General features: G+C 48.0%; 1 protein-coding gene across 2 annotated transcripts in view; it reads left to right on the top strand.

The window, feature by feature from the left end:
- RGL1 (ral guanine nucleotide dissociation stimulator like 1) overlaps positions 1-13,684 on the top strand; it is a 362,525-nt gene that overhangs the window by 207,305 nt on the left and 141,536 nt on the right. The window lies entirely within an intron of this gene.

The following is a 13,684-nucleotide window of genomic DNA, read 5'->3' on the forward strand; positions in this document are numbered from 1 at the left end:
CTCATCTTTTTCCTTTTGGTCTTAAAAAGGAAACTGCTGATGACCAAGTGTTTGCACTAGCCTCTACAGGTCTGTGTTTGGACTTGCTGTTTTCCAAAGCATCTCCCTTGCATTAGTCAATAATTCAGAACCTCTTAGAAGCATCGAGAGGTGCTGGCAAAGAGACTGCAAGTGGAGTGGCAGAAAGCGACACACAGAATAGTAGATTCCAAGAGCAACACACTGCTAGACAAGAGCCAGAAGCAACTCTGCCCCATTGACACCTGCTTGGCCCCCACCATTGATGTTGGTAGCTACTCTCTTCCTCTGGAACTTCTGGCAAGTGCCCATAGTGCTCAGGGGACTCCCAAACCAAATGGCTCACATGGTGTGTGTGTGTGTGTGTGTGGCAAATTTCCTATTGTTAGATCCTTTCTGCAGCCTGTAAAAAAGCCAACGCAGTGCCATTGAGTTGACGCCTACTCATCAGGAGCCTGTAGGACAGGTTAGAACTGCCCCCTGTGAGTTTCTGAGATGGAGAGGAGGCCCATCTTTCTCCCGGGGAGCTGGTGGTGGCTTTGAACGACTGAGCTTGCCCTTAGCAGCCTCACTGGAGGTGCCAAGTGCATGTTGAGTGCCCCCAACACTAACGGTAGAGTGGGGGTTCTCAGAGAAGCCGTTCGGACTTCTGGTGGTCCTGGGAGTCTAACTCCTCCTCGGGCTCCCACGCCTGTGGGCTTCACAGCAGTTACTGCCTCATCTTGTCCCCGCGGGTGGCTGGTGGGATCGAGTGATGTTCTTCAGGTGAGCAGCCCAACACTTCGTCAGCGGCACCATGGAGGTGCCTTTTCTGGAGAAACACCCGGTTCTGTAAGAGCAATTCTAAATATCGGGTGGGTAATTTGAGTTGTTAGTGATTGCCCGGGGAATCCTTCAATACGCCCTAACTATGACAAGTGGAAAGTTCTGTGCTAGGGTCCCTACGTCGGCAAACATCAGCATGTGGAAGAAGGAAACCGTTTTTTGTTCCGGGGCCAGAAGTGACCCAGGAAGAGATGACAGCAAACGCCGTGAGGAGGAGAAGGATGTAGGCTGACTTCTCTGCAGGGTGGACTTGATGGAGGAGATGGGGTGGGCTATGGCTTCGCTGGGCTTGATTCTGCCCACCCTCAACCTTTGCAGAGACGGGCTCGAGCGCAATGCCGACGATCATGCTGTTGGGGTTTTTAGGCACCAGCGAGTCATGTTCTGCTCATGGCCACTCTGTGCACAACGCAGAGTCATGTTGGAGCCCGCTGTAGCAATCCATCTGGTTGAAGGTCTTTCTCTTTTCCTGCCACCCCTCTGCTTTACCCAGCGTGATATCCCCGATCTCTCCGATACCGTGTCAGTGTCCCTGAGGCCAAGGCTCGCCAACCTCGGTTCTAAGGAGTGCTCTGCCTGTACGTTCCTCCAGTAGGACACGGTACTCTCAATATTCTTTGCCAGCATCCCGACTCAAATTTGTAGATGCTTCTCCGGTCTGTCTTATCCAGTGCCCGGCTTTCACATGCATAGGAAGTGATTGGCTTGACTTTAGAAAATTCAGAATGTTCTGAACAACACTCAGACGTGAAGTGCAGAGGAGGACGGGAAACAAAATTACGTAGAGCCTGTGCAGAGACTTGTGTGACTTGGAGCACCCAGCGTGGTAGGCAGGGTGGACGGCAGACATGGCCTCTGCTGCAGACTGCTGACGCAGGCGTTCGTTGCTTGGGGCCTCTCCAGCTGCTTCAGCGCAGGGCTTTTCTGCTACTGTACTTTGAGCTGAGGCACCACCCACCAGGGGCAGTGAACGTTGAGTGACTCGTGCAACAGTGGCTCCGAAGGGGACAGACCTTTCCTGTGAAAACTAGAGGTGTCCACTGACCCAGTGGGCGCCTTCCTTAGACCATGATGTCAAAACTAATTATGAAGTTCCCAGCAGACCTGACAGGAAAAACAGAAATAGAGTTCTGACAAACCACCCCTTAACTTGTGGTCCTTGTGTATGTGCATTTTTATTTAAATGTGGTCTTGATGTGGCTTGGCCACTCTGTTTATTTCAGAATGAGTCACAAGCTCTGTACCATTTCAACTACCTTTGAAAAAAGGTCACTGCATTTTCTGGTGCTGGGTCGTTCCTCTGTTGTAGTTTGTAAACAAATATAATAGCAAGACATGAGCAAATCATGGGCCTAACTCTGTAGGATCCAAGCATACAAATTATCCTTCATTTGGATGCACACAGTTACTTGGTAATTTTCACGAGGGGCAGTGGTGACCCCATGGGAGAATTTCTTGCTCACACTGGAGACCTGGCTATGGTTCTTGGCCAATGCACCTCATGGGCAGTCACTACTCGCCTGTCAGTGGAGGGGTGTGTGTGGCTAAGCTGCTGACTGTGTGTTTCAACAGAACTTCCAGACTAAGATGGACTAGGGAGAAAGGCTTAGTGATCAAATTCCAAAAATCAGCCAGTGAAAATCCTTTGGATCACAATGGCCCGATCCCCAGCCAGTCATGGGGATCGCACAGGACCCTTTCCCCCCTCATTGTGTGAGGGATTGCTATGAGCCCGGGGTCCACCTGATGGCAGCTAGCAACAATATTCTGTTTATGGGACTTCCTTTCCTCTCTTCTCTGTTCCTCTCCCAGTGTGTTCAAGTGTTAACCCTTAGATGAGTACACACACACACACATGCACACACGTGTACTCTGGACACAGAGCTCTACTGTTCGGCCCCCTGGTTTTAGCAGATCTGCAGTCCTGGGAGTGAGCCCAATGTCAAATGATGCTCCTAGTGGACGGAGGACTTTGCTCCTGCTCCTTCCACGGTCAACAGAGCGTGCTTTGCTGCTACCCCTCTGCTGACTCAAGAACAATTTGTTAAGAACTCTCTGACTAGGATCCCACATGTTTTTCTGTCTTTGGTGTCCTGTTGGGAAGCTCTGTTTCAGTCTTGGAAATTCCAGACTTTAATTAAATGACTCAACCAATTGAGCCATAGCAATTACAAAACCTTTCTCTTTAGGACCAAGTGGAGGCCTCATGCTTGTTTTCCTACATCCTGGTAGCCCCTTCTTCAAAGCCATCACTTTGAAGTTACCCAGAGATGAGCTGAGGGGTAAAGATAATAATGCTATTAAAGTATGGCAGCAACCTTATAAAGAAGATAGTGGCAATATGATTTCTTTTTATCCTGCTGAGGAAGTGATGCCCAGAGAGGTTAGATTGCTTGCCAAGGCCACACATCTAGGAAGTTATGGAAGCTGAATTGAAACCCGGATAGCTAGCTGCGACTGTAGGAACTGTATGGGAGCTTTAGGTCATTTCCAGAATATTGGAAGAGAGCATGGGCGCACAGAACCCGGACTCCCCCTCGATGTCGTACCTGCTGGACTAGGACTCGAGAGGTGGCTTGCTTTTCTCCTTCACTATTCCCCACTATTTGAGTTGGGATGCTGGCGAGAGGTGGCTTGCTTTTCTCCTGAACTCAAGCTTGAGAAATCTGTTTTGAAGATGTGCAGCCTATTGATAGGTTACTCATTTTTAATGTGAGCAGGAGGAGCCCTGATGGCACTGTGGGTAGGTGTTGGGCTGTTAACTGCAAGGTGGAAGGTTCAAACCCAACAGCCATTTCCTGGGAGAAAGATGAGACTGTGTGCTTCCAGAAAGGCTTGCCGTCTCAGAGCTCTCTGGAGGGTTGTTAGGGGTCACAATCGACTCTAGGGCTTGGGTGGGTTTTGTTGGGATGGATTTTTACAATAAAGATGTGCGTGGGCTTACATAGAGCACAGCGTCCCATAGCTCTTGTGACATGTTTATCTGCCCGTTCAAAAGGCCAAAGTGAACGAGTGAAAGTTTTGTATTTTCTAACATTTAGGCCTCAGACCTGATTAAGATGTAGTTTTGAGAAGGATCGCGAAATAAGCACATAAGTTCAGATTCCAAGTGTTATGCCATCCAGAACATTTAGGTCATTAAAAAAATGTCTTTTGATTGTTAAATTTTATTCTCAGTTGATCTTGAAAAGATCTGTCTTTGGTTGAAAAATATAACAGCGAGTATGCTCCAGGCCTGGTTTACTTATATGGATATCTGCAGTCTTGTCCATTTACAGTGAGGTTAGGTTGGACCACTTGGAGAAACCAAATATTATTGAAATGCTGACCCATATTTTTCCTTTACAATGATACCTTAGCCTGGGATAATTTTGCCCAGATATAACCCTTCAAGAAAAAGGACTCTGCTTATGTTATAGAATCATGAAATCTCAGAATTGGAAGACGCTTTGAAAAGTAATTTCATCCAGCCATCCAATAACTTGCAGAATATCCAGTGATTTTTGGAAGCGTCAATGACCAGAACATGCTATTACCTTTGGTTTCAGCATTGCGGCTGTATATCCGCAGTGATCTATAGAAATGGGTTAAGAAAATATCAGTATTCTCTGGAAGCAGGAAATGTACTGTTTGAGAGAGAATACTCACAAGGAAAGGGAGAAAGAATACAACTTGTGGGGGAGGGACATGGTTTTCAAGAACCCATGCTGCTGCCTTCAGAACATGGCAGACCCAGGGCATAGAGAACTGTGTCAAGCGTAAGATAAGTTCTGAGTGAGAAGGTTTATTTCGCAAGCGAGGTGTTGGGGAGTGGACTGGACAATGGATAGTGGCGTGGCTTTTCTTCATTTCACACTTCTGTGATTGTGTGGCCCTTGCGGTGTGGGACCTCGCTGCTCCCTCCTCTGGGTTCAGTATTTATCAAGCACTAGCTGGTGCCCTGGTGTCATAGTGGTGATGCATTGCGCTGTGATCCGAAAAGTCAGCAATTTGAAACTACCAGGCATTCCAAGGGGGAGAGAGGAGGCTGTCTACTGCTTTAGACAGTTACAGTCTCAGAAACTCACAGAGGTTGTTCTACCCTGTCCTGCTGAGTCGCTGTGAGTCACCTTCAACTATAGCAGTGAGTGTGTTTGTGTGTTGAGGTTCTTGGTCAATGTTTATTGGGCAAAAGCGATCTGCTGGATAGCTGGGAAACAGGTAAGATAAGCAGGGCAGAAGAAAGCAGAATACCTTATTTAGAAATAAATGGAACTGGAAATCTGTTATGGAACCTAGCACCCAAGGTGAATTGTGGCCAGATCTTGGGCTATATGGGGACAGCAGTAAAGTAACCACTTGTCTCAGCAGGAATGGGCAATTGGCTCTCTCAGATACATTAGATCAGTGGTTCTCAACTTTCTTAATGCCATGACCCCTTAATACAGTTCCTCATGTTGTGGTGACCTCCCCAACCATAAAATTGTTTTCATTGCTACTTCATACTGTAATTTTGCCATTATTATGGACTGGGCGACCCCAGTGAAAGGATCCTTGGACCCCAAAAGGAGTTGCGACCCATAGGTTGAGAACCGCTGCATTCTATGGACCGATAGTACTTGGGGTAAAATAACCACTCGTCTCAGCTGGCATGGGGAATTGACTCTCAGATACATTCTATGGCTGACGGTACTTGTGGTTTGGTGATTTCGGTATCCACATTGCCTTCCCGTGGCATTCGGTTCCTCGAGTTGTCAACAAACGTCACATCTGGGAAGCTTTGCTCGCTGTAAGCAGAACCAGCAAAGTGTTGGTTAAGTGGAGAAGATGCTCAATATGTTGCGGTAAATATGATCAGCCCGTGTCGGATCCCGCAGGTCTGTCCTGCTCCAGAGTCAGTCTGTCATTGCTGCACTCCGTTGTAATCGGCTCCTACTCTTCTCATCGCCCCTGGATTCTAAGCTTCTCAAGTGACAACCGTGGCCAGCTAGTTAGCAGGAACTCAGTAAATGTTTGTTGAATGAATGGGTCAAACGTCGTCCCTCTTTGAGGGATAGAGATAAATCTGTGTGGATGGTTGCTCCTCATTAAAAAAAGATCAGCATGAAAATGTTGGTTCATAAAGAAGAGGAGAAGGGGGTGGGCTGGAGAATGACTAATTAGGTAATTATTATAGTGGTCTCAGATCTTTTCTGGGACAGAGCAAGGCACAAACAAAGACAGTGATTATTCATTTTAACAGCAGCAGCAACAGAGCCGCGAATCAAATTCCCTGGTGGTGCCTTCTTAAAACCAAGAGGTTCAGTTGTACCCGTCTTTTCGCTCAGTATTGAAGAAAGACAGGCAAGACACGAGTTAAAAAGTGTTGGCAAGCGACACAGTTCCGTGTGGCTGGAAGGCCAGGAGCAGGGTTTTAGAAGGGGCGGGCTGTAAGCCCTGGAGGAGCACTGGCTTGATCGTCAGTCGTCTTTGTTTTCGTTGAAGAAAACAAGCCCTTGGATTGCATTATCCGCGTCCATTGGAATGTTTAATTTAGGCTCTTAAAAGAAATTTCCAAATTTATTAGCCGTCTGGAAATGAACCAAACTGATTGTTTTGTTTTAACCTTGAGACCATGTTTCTAAAGTAATGTGGTAGCCTGTTCCAGTGAGATATATATATATATATATATATATATATATATATATATATACACAGAAATTCAAATTCTCTGAGATATTGGTATTACATTGGAGCCTTTCACTGCTTTCCAAAAGTTGGGGGATCTGTGTAAGGAAATGTGGCATGTAATGAAGACCATCCCTTGCCGTTCCCTAATCCAAGGAACACCCAGTTGCGTTTAAAATGCATGTCTGCCCCAAGCAAATACAGAACAGCCTAAATATGAGAAGCACATTAACTCCTTCGACTTCAAGTGTGCATTCTGTTCCATTAATGTTTTGAACAGGATTTATTCTTGGTTCTGTGACAGTGTAAGGAAAGAGTCCCTCGTTTTTCATTGAGAAAGCAAAGGAGAGAAAGCTGGTAAAGGCAGGGCCTTCCCACTTTAGTTCTTGGCTGGCATTCCTCCATGCTCTACCCACTTGTTTTGGTTTCCAGGGCATGCACATCGTTTAAAGCCCCCACCGGTCCCTGGCACAGTGGGTAAGCAAACTCTTCCAGTAACTGTTGTACACATTATACATTAAACACGAAAGACACACTCGATCAAGAAATCTTTTTAACAATTCTACCACGAGGCAGTTTCACAGAAAGAAAAGAAGATTCCTGAAAGCAGAGCAAGCAAAGTGTAGGTTAAGTAGAGACGAGGCTCCGCTAGGTCCGTGTCTGCATTGCTGGTGGGTGTGGCCATTTCCATGGAATTGACTCGGAGTTCTCAGCTGCTTTCTGGAAGTTTCTGAGCTGTTTGCGAGGAAACACGTCCGCCATGAACCCTGACTCCTGTGGCATCTCTTGGTATGATGCGTTGGAGTCTACCAACCGTGCATCTGGTGGCATTAATTGATTTATTAGAAGCCACTTTTGCATACAAAAGAAACATGCTTCTTGTTCATAAGGAACTTACAGGTAAGTGGGCGAGGTACAAATAAAAATATATTAACTACTACTAATATATCGTGCTGGGTGAGAGAGCTGCACTGTCTTTAGGGGGGGCAGAGAAGCGGCTTTAAAATCAGATAGAGTGGGGAGTGAGAAGTCCAGGAAGGCTCCACAGAAGAGGTGGCCCCTCAGTGGAGGGTGGGAGTAGGAGTAGGAGGTCGATGAGGGTGGGCAGGGCACTGTTGGTGGGGTCACTGCAGTCAGCGTGTGGGAATGCCGGGAGACCACCGTGAGGCTGAACATCATGGGAGGGAAAGTGGCAGGAAATGATGCTGGCAGGAAAGACTGGGGCCATACCTCAGAGACCCTCCTGATGTGCCAGGCCACAGAGTCTGCTTTGTCCTGCATGCGGGTAGTTAGGGTAGGGACAGGCAGGAAGAGTTGCAAGTAGAGAGCAGTGATCAGAGTTGCATGTCAGAGAGAAGACTGGCAGCCTTGGGGCAGATGCATAGGAAGGGAGGGAGCCTGGCACTGGGAGACCGGAGAGGAGGCTGGCGAGGTAATGAGGTGAAGAAAGGGGTGCTGCCTGGAACTGGATGGCAGAGGAAGAGCATGGGTGGGAGAGTGGAGTGTGGGTGTTGCAGGGGTGAGAGTGGTGAGTGTGGAGACGGTTCCTGCAGGTGTGGATCCCAGGGACCCCGGTTTCAAAGAGCGGGTCTGCAAGAGGATTCTGGCTTTCAGGGGTCAACCTCATGCCCTTCTCATTGGGTAAAGTCCTCAGGACAGGAAGTTAGACTTTCTCCTTGTGTCCACTCGCACATGCCTGCTTCCCCACGAGAAGAGAAGGCCCTGCTCAGGACTCGGAGCAGGCATGCCTGGTGCCTGGTCCAGAGACAGACTCCCAGCCCAGACTCACCAGGAGGAGGAAGAAAGCCCTTCGTGACTGATGGGATTCCAGAGGGTTATGCAGAGCTGGGAATTCTTCTTCCTCTTTCCTTTTTTTCTTAAAGACGTCTCCGTTTCCATGTAAACTCAGCACATTGATTCTGTGGCCCAGGGAGGGAGGATAACTACGGAACTCACAGGACTCCAATTCCAGAGCTGTATTTCCGACACCAACAGTTGCACTTAGAGTTGTGTTGTTAGAGAGATAAGAAATTGCATGGTTAGGTGTCTTGGCCTTTCTCCCCCTTCTCACTCAGCGGCTTTCAATCTGCGTTGACACCGCCAGTCTGGTTGCTTGTCTCACTGCTCGCGGAGCCTTACTCTGGTGGCGAACTCCACTTGTTGAAGGGACACCTTTTTAGTGAGATTTAAGGCTTCCTTGGTTTACTGCCACGGCGGTCCCAGGCTCTCTCACTCTCTCTGCTACGCACATGCATCCACACACAGTCTCAGCATGACAAACCCGGTTGGGTTGGCTGACGGCTGACCGTCTTCTTCTAGTTGGAGTCTTCTGTCTTACAACTGTCTTCAGTTTCAGAAAGAAAGAAAAAAAGGTCAACCTAGCGTCTTGCAGCACCAGGATCAGGAAGGTGGCACAGCCTTGCAGGAAGTTCAGTGCTGTGCTGAGAGAGCAGAATCATTCTGTTGGCCACCAGTGCTTTTGTGGAAACGGGACACCACGTGGTTCTCCACCAGCGTGCTGGGCACTGGGACTTGGTCTCAGCCTGTCTGGCCCCTGGAAGCCGGTTTTCTTTCTGCAGATATCGTGTGACTTCTGAGGGTACATGTGGTGGTCGCTGGGGGGGCTGGTGGCAGGTGGTTTGATGTGTAGATTTTCATTGTCACAGACGCACTCCCCATGTTTTCTACCACTTAATGGTGCCCCTTGGGTTCCCTTTGACTGAACGCACGGCCACACGTTCCACCTCACCCTTTGCGAAGCCTCTCCGGAGTGCTGTTTGCTGGCTCTCTTGTGTGAAAGACTGAACAATTCAGCATTTTCCTTTTGTTTCCTGATGCCTTAAATACTCATTTTCACCTTATTTTCCCCCTTTAATAAAAACGAGGGCTGCGTTCTTTCTGTTTCATAATTTTCAAGCAAACCTCTTGTGTTACCAGTGGAATGTCTCTGGGCCGTTCTGTCCGCTGGCTCGCGTGGACAGCTTCTCAGGAACCCTTTTGCTGGCCACCCTTCCCTAGTTCTGTGTTGTTTTCCATGCTCATTGCAACGCCCGCCACTGCTGGTGATGGAGCAAGGGCCTGTGGTTTGTTTCTCTCTAAAGGAGAACATTTTATGTAGACGTCACGGAAGACAGAATTGCTAGCAAAATGGTTATGCATACACATGCAGAGGTTTGTACAAGTTGTTGGAACAATTGCATTATCAAATTCCAAGTCCATTTTTATATGAACTTTTTTGTAAGCCTTGGTGTCTCTCAACACAGTGGCTGAAATAATGGGCTCAGATACAGGGACAATTGATAGGACGGCACAGGACTGGGCAGTGGTTTGTTCTGCTGTATCCTGGGTTGCTATGAGTCGGAACCTTCCTGATGGCAAACAACAGCAACAACAACAACAACAGCGTATCTACCTTTGTAGAGAGCAAGCGAGTGAGCCCTAGTAGCGCTGTTGGGTAATTGTTGTACTACTAACCACAAGATCAGAAGTTCAAACTGCACGTTGCTCTCAGGGCGAAAGATGAAATGTTGCTATGTGTCAGAATCAACTCAATGGCAGTGGTGTGTATGTGTGTGTGTGTGTGTGTGTGTGTGTGTGTATGACTGTAACTTAAAATAAGACTCTTCATAGTCATGATTGGGTACTACTGATACACCTAAATAAAACATTTAGGACCCCAGAAGCATTGACTGATTAGTTTGTGAAACAGAGAGAGGAAATTTGCCATTTTATGGCAAATAAGTGATTTTTAAACTGACTTATTCAAGCATGAACACGGCCTGGAGCCATGAAGGCCTGCCTGGGGAATGGGGCATTGTTCTTCTTCCTCAGTTGGGCTCTTCTCCGGGACCTGGCACCTCCTGGGTGCTCTGCCTTTGCCCGAGGACTTGCTGCCAGCACGCTGGCTGAGGGCATATGCCTAGAACTCTGGTTCAGGATCTGAACTTTGGAGCCAGACAGACCTGAACTCAAAACCCACCTTTGCCCCCGTGAGTTTTGTGGGCTGCTTTTGTGCTGACGTCACTTTCCCCTCTAAGACTGGAGAACACCTAGCAAGGACCACGAGGCCAGGAGCCCAACGTCGGAGAGAGTTGTGGTGCCAGGATAAGTCATCGGTAGGCCGTCCCAAGCCAGGCGAAAGCCGCAGCAGCTGCCTCTGTAAAGATATCCATGTTTGGAAACCCATGGGACCGTGCTCCTGTATGGTAGACCCTTCGCCTGGTTACAGTCCTCTGGGGTCACTGAGTCAGCTTCAGCACACCCACAGTGAGTAATGAATTAGTAAGCCTGAGCCCCTCACCCAGAAACTGGGTGCAGGGACAGAACCTTCCTGACAGGGTCTTTGGGAGGCATAACTGCTCTCTGAATGTCAGTTCCTGGCACGGAGCTCCAGATGTGGTAGATGGCCACTCACTGAGGAGAGGGTCCTGCTCCCCACAGCCCTGTTGTCAGAGCCCTTTTTCGAACCCGGACTTTCTCGCATGTGCCCCCTAAAGCTTGGGGTTGTATAGAAGCCAGGGTGTTTGAAGAGAAGTTCTGGTACACGATGGGCTAAGCATCGGACTGCTCCATGGGAGAGAGATGTGGCAGTCTGCTCTGTACAGGTGACCATCGTGGAAACCCCATGGGCACTTCTACGCCGTGAGTTCTGTGTCTTGCTCTGTGGCTGAGTCAGAGTAGACCCATGACATGGTGGGTTTGGCAGGGTTTTGCGGCATGCTCCTGCCACTGGTCTTTTTTTCTCCCTGAAATCTAGGAGAAAGGGCCACAGTAGGATTTAGCAATCTTGTCTGTTAAAAGGAATGTGTGTTGCATCCTCCCTGTCTGGAAATTGTTGATTAGACTCCAATATTTCTCATTTTGAATTCCATCAGTTTTCTTTTCTTTTTTTTAATCGTTTTATTAGGGGCTCATACAACTCTTATCACAATCCATACATACATCAATTGGGTAAAGCACATTTGTACATTCATAGCCCTCATCATTCTCAAAACCTTTGCTCTCCACCTAAGCCCCTGGCATCAGCTTCCCATTTTTTCCTCCTCCATCCCATCCCCCGTTTCATGAACCCTTTATAATTTATAAGTTATTATTTTGTCATATCTTGCGCTGTCCGACATCTCCCTTCACCCATTTTTCTGTTGTCCGTCCCCCAGGGAGGAGGTTATATGTAGATCCTTGTAATCAGTTCCCCCTTTCCAACCCACGTACTCTCCCAGAATCGCCACTCACACCACTTGTCCTGAAGGGATCATCTGCCCTGGATTCCCTATGTTTCCAGTTCCTATCTGTACCAGTGTACATCCTGTGGTCTAGCGAGACATGCAAGGTTGAATTCAGATCATGATATTGGGGTGGGGTTGGGGGTGGGGAGGAAACATTTAGGAACTAGAGGAAAGTTGTATGTTTCATCGTTGCTACATCGCACCCTGACTGGCTCATCTCCTCCCCGAGACCCTTCTGTAAGGGGATGTCCAGTGGCCTACAAATGGGCTTTGGGTCTCCACTCCACACTCCCCCACATTTATAATGATATGATTTTTTGTTCTGATGATGCCTGATACCTGATCCCTTCGACACCTCATGATCGCACAGACTGGTGTGCTTCCATGTGGGCTTTGTTGCTTCTGAGCTGGATGGCCCCTTGTTTACCTTCAAACCTTTAAGACCCCAGACACTATATCTTTTGATAGCCGGGCACCATCAGCTTTCTTCGTCACATTTGCTTATGTACCCATTTGTCTTCTGCGATCGTATCATGGAGGTGAGCACACAACGATATGATTTTTTTGTTCTTTGATGCCTGATAACTGATCCCTTCGGCACCTCCTGATCAGCTTTCTTCACCACATTTGCTTATTCACCCGCTTGTCTTCAGCAGTCGTGTCGGGAAGGTGAGCATCATAGAATGCCAATTCAATAGAAGAAAGTGTTCTTACGTTGAGGGGGTACTTGAGTGGAGGCCCGATGTCCTTCTGCTGCCCTCTGTGTGAGTCATGCTTCGGACTGCTACCTGCTCGGTCGGCAGTTTGAAACCACCAGCTACTCCTTAGGAAAAACTCTACTCCTGTAAAAAGTTACTGCCTCAGAAGCCTTTGGGCGAAATGGGCGAATAGCTGTAGAAGTACCTTCTCACCTGAAGATTGTGACCCACAGGGGCAGCTACTCCACGTCCTCTGGTGTCTCCAGGGATCAGAATCAACCTGACGGCAGTGACTTCATTTTGTTTTGTGTGTTTTAAACGAACTTGCAACTTGACCGTGGGACATACTCTGTTTGGTGTAGCTGCTATTTCTGATTGAAAGATTGGAGCGTGCAGCAGCATTTTTCTCAAACAGATTGGTAAGGATTCCGGCCCTGTTGGGGGTCGTTAAGTTGATTCTGACTCATAATGACCCATGTGACGGGGAGAACTGCACCCTAGGGTTTTCTAGGTGGCAGTCTTTCTCAGAGGGTTCCGGAGTCCAACCTAACCATCCTTATTTGAGCATAAAAATTAGTAAACTGGGCCCTCACCATGCATTGCAGGTGCTGAATGATTCTAAGGAGGATGTGAAACCCATGGAAAGACGCCTGTGGTGAATGAGCTCTGAACTAGGAAGGGGCCAAGCTACTTCTGCAGAGGTGCCGTTCTCAAAACGACAGGACCTTTCTGATCGAAGCCTCCCGGTCCTGCTGCCTCTCCTTTGTCTCCTCGGAGTGAGGACGAAATGGGCGAATAGTTATAAAAGTACCTTTTCACCTGAAGATTGTGATCCATGTTAAGATACATAGTTCCCAAACTTATTTGGCTTTCTGCCCTCTTTTGGGAAACAACACCAAAATCACCCAGAGCCCTAACTCTCCCCGCAGGCAGTGAAAAAAGAAAATTTGTACTATAACCCATAATCCAGAATAAAGTGTAGGTATCTGCTTCTTCAGCATCCCCCTGGATTATTCCAGCCCCTCCCCCCAGGTTAGAATTTGGCAAAATGTAGAAGATATTAATGTTGTTACTATTTTTATTTATTTAACCTGAGAGTGCCTCTCTCTCTCTCTTTCTCTTCACACCTGAGCGCTTGATGGATCTGTTCCTTCGTCCTGCCTTTTTGCCCTCGCCCCAGGAGGAGTCCTCTCTGCCCTCGTTGCTCCCCTTTACCGACCATGCACACAGTGGGAGCGTCCTGCTCAGTGGAGCAGGAGGAGTCCTCTCTGC

Source organism: Echinops telfairi, unplaced genomic scaffold (genome assembly GCF_000313985.2).
Source record: "Echinops telfairi isolate 266 unplaced genomic scaffold, ASM31398v2 ScPeMD7_7424;HRSCAF=8462, whole genome shotgun sequence".
NCBI lineage: Eukaryota > Metazoa > Chordata > Mammalia > Afrosoricida > Tenrecidae > Echinops > Echinops telfairi.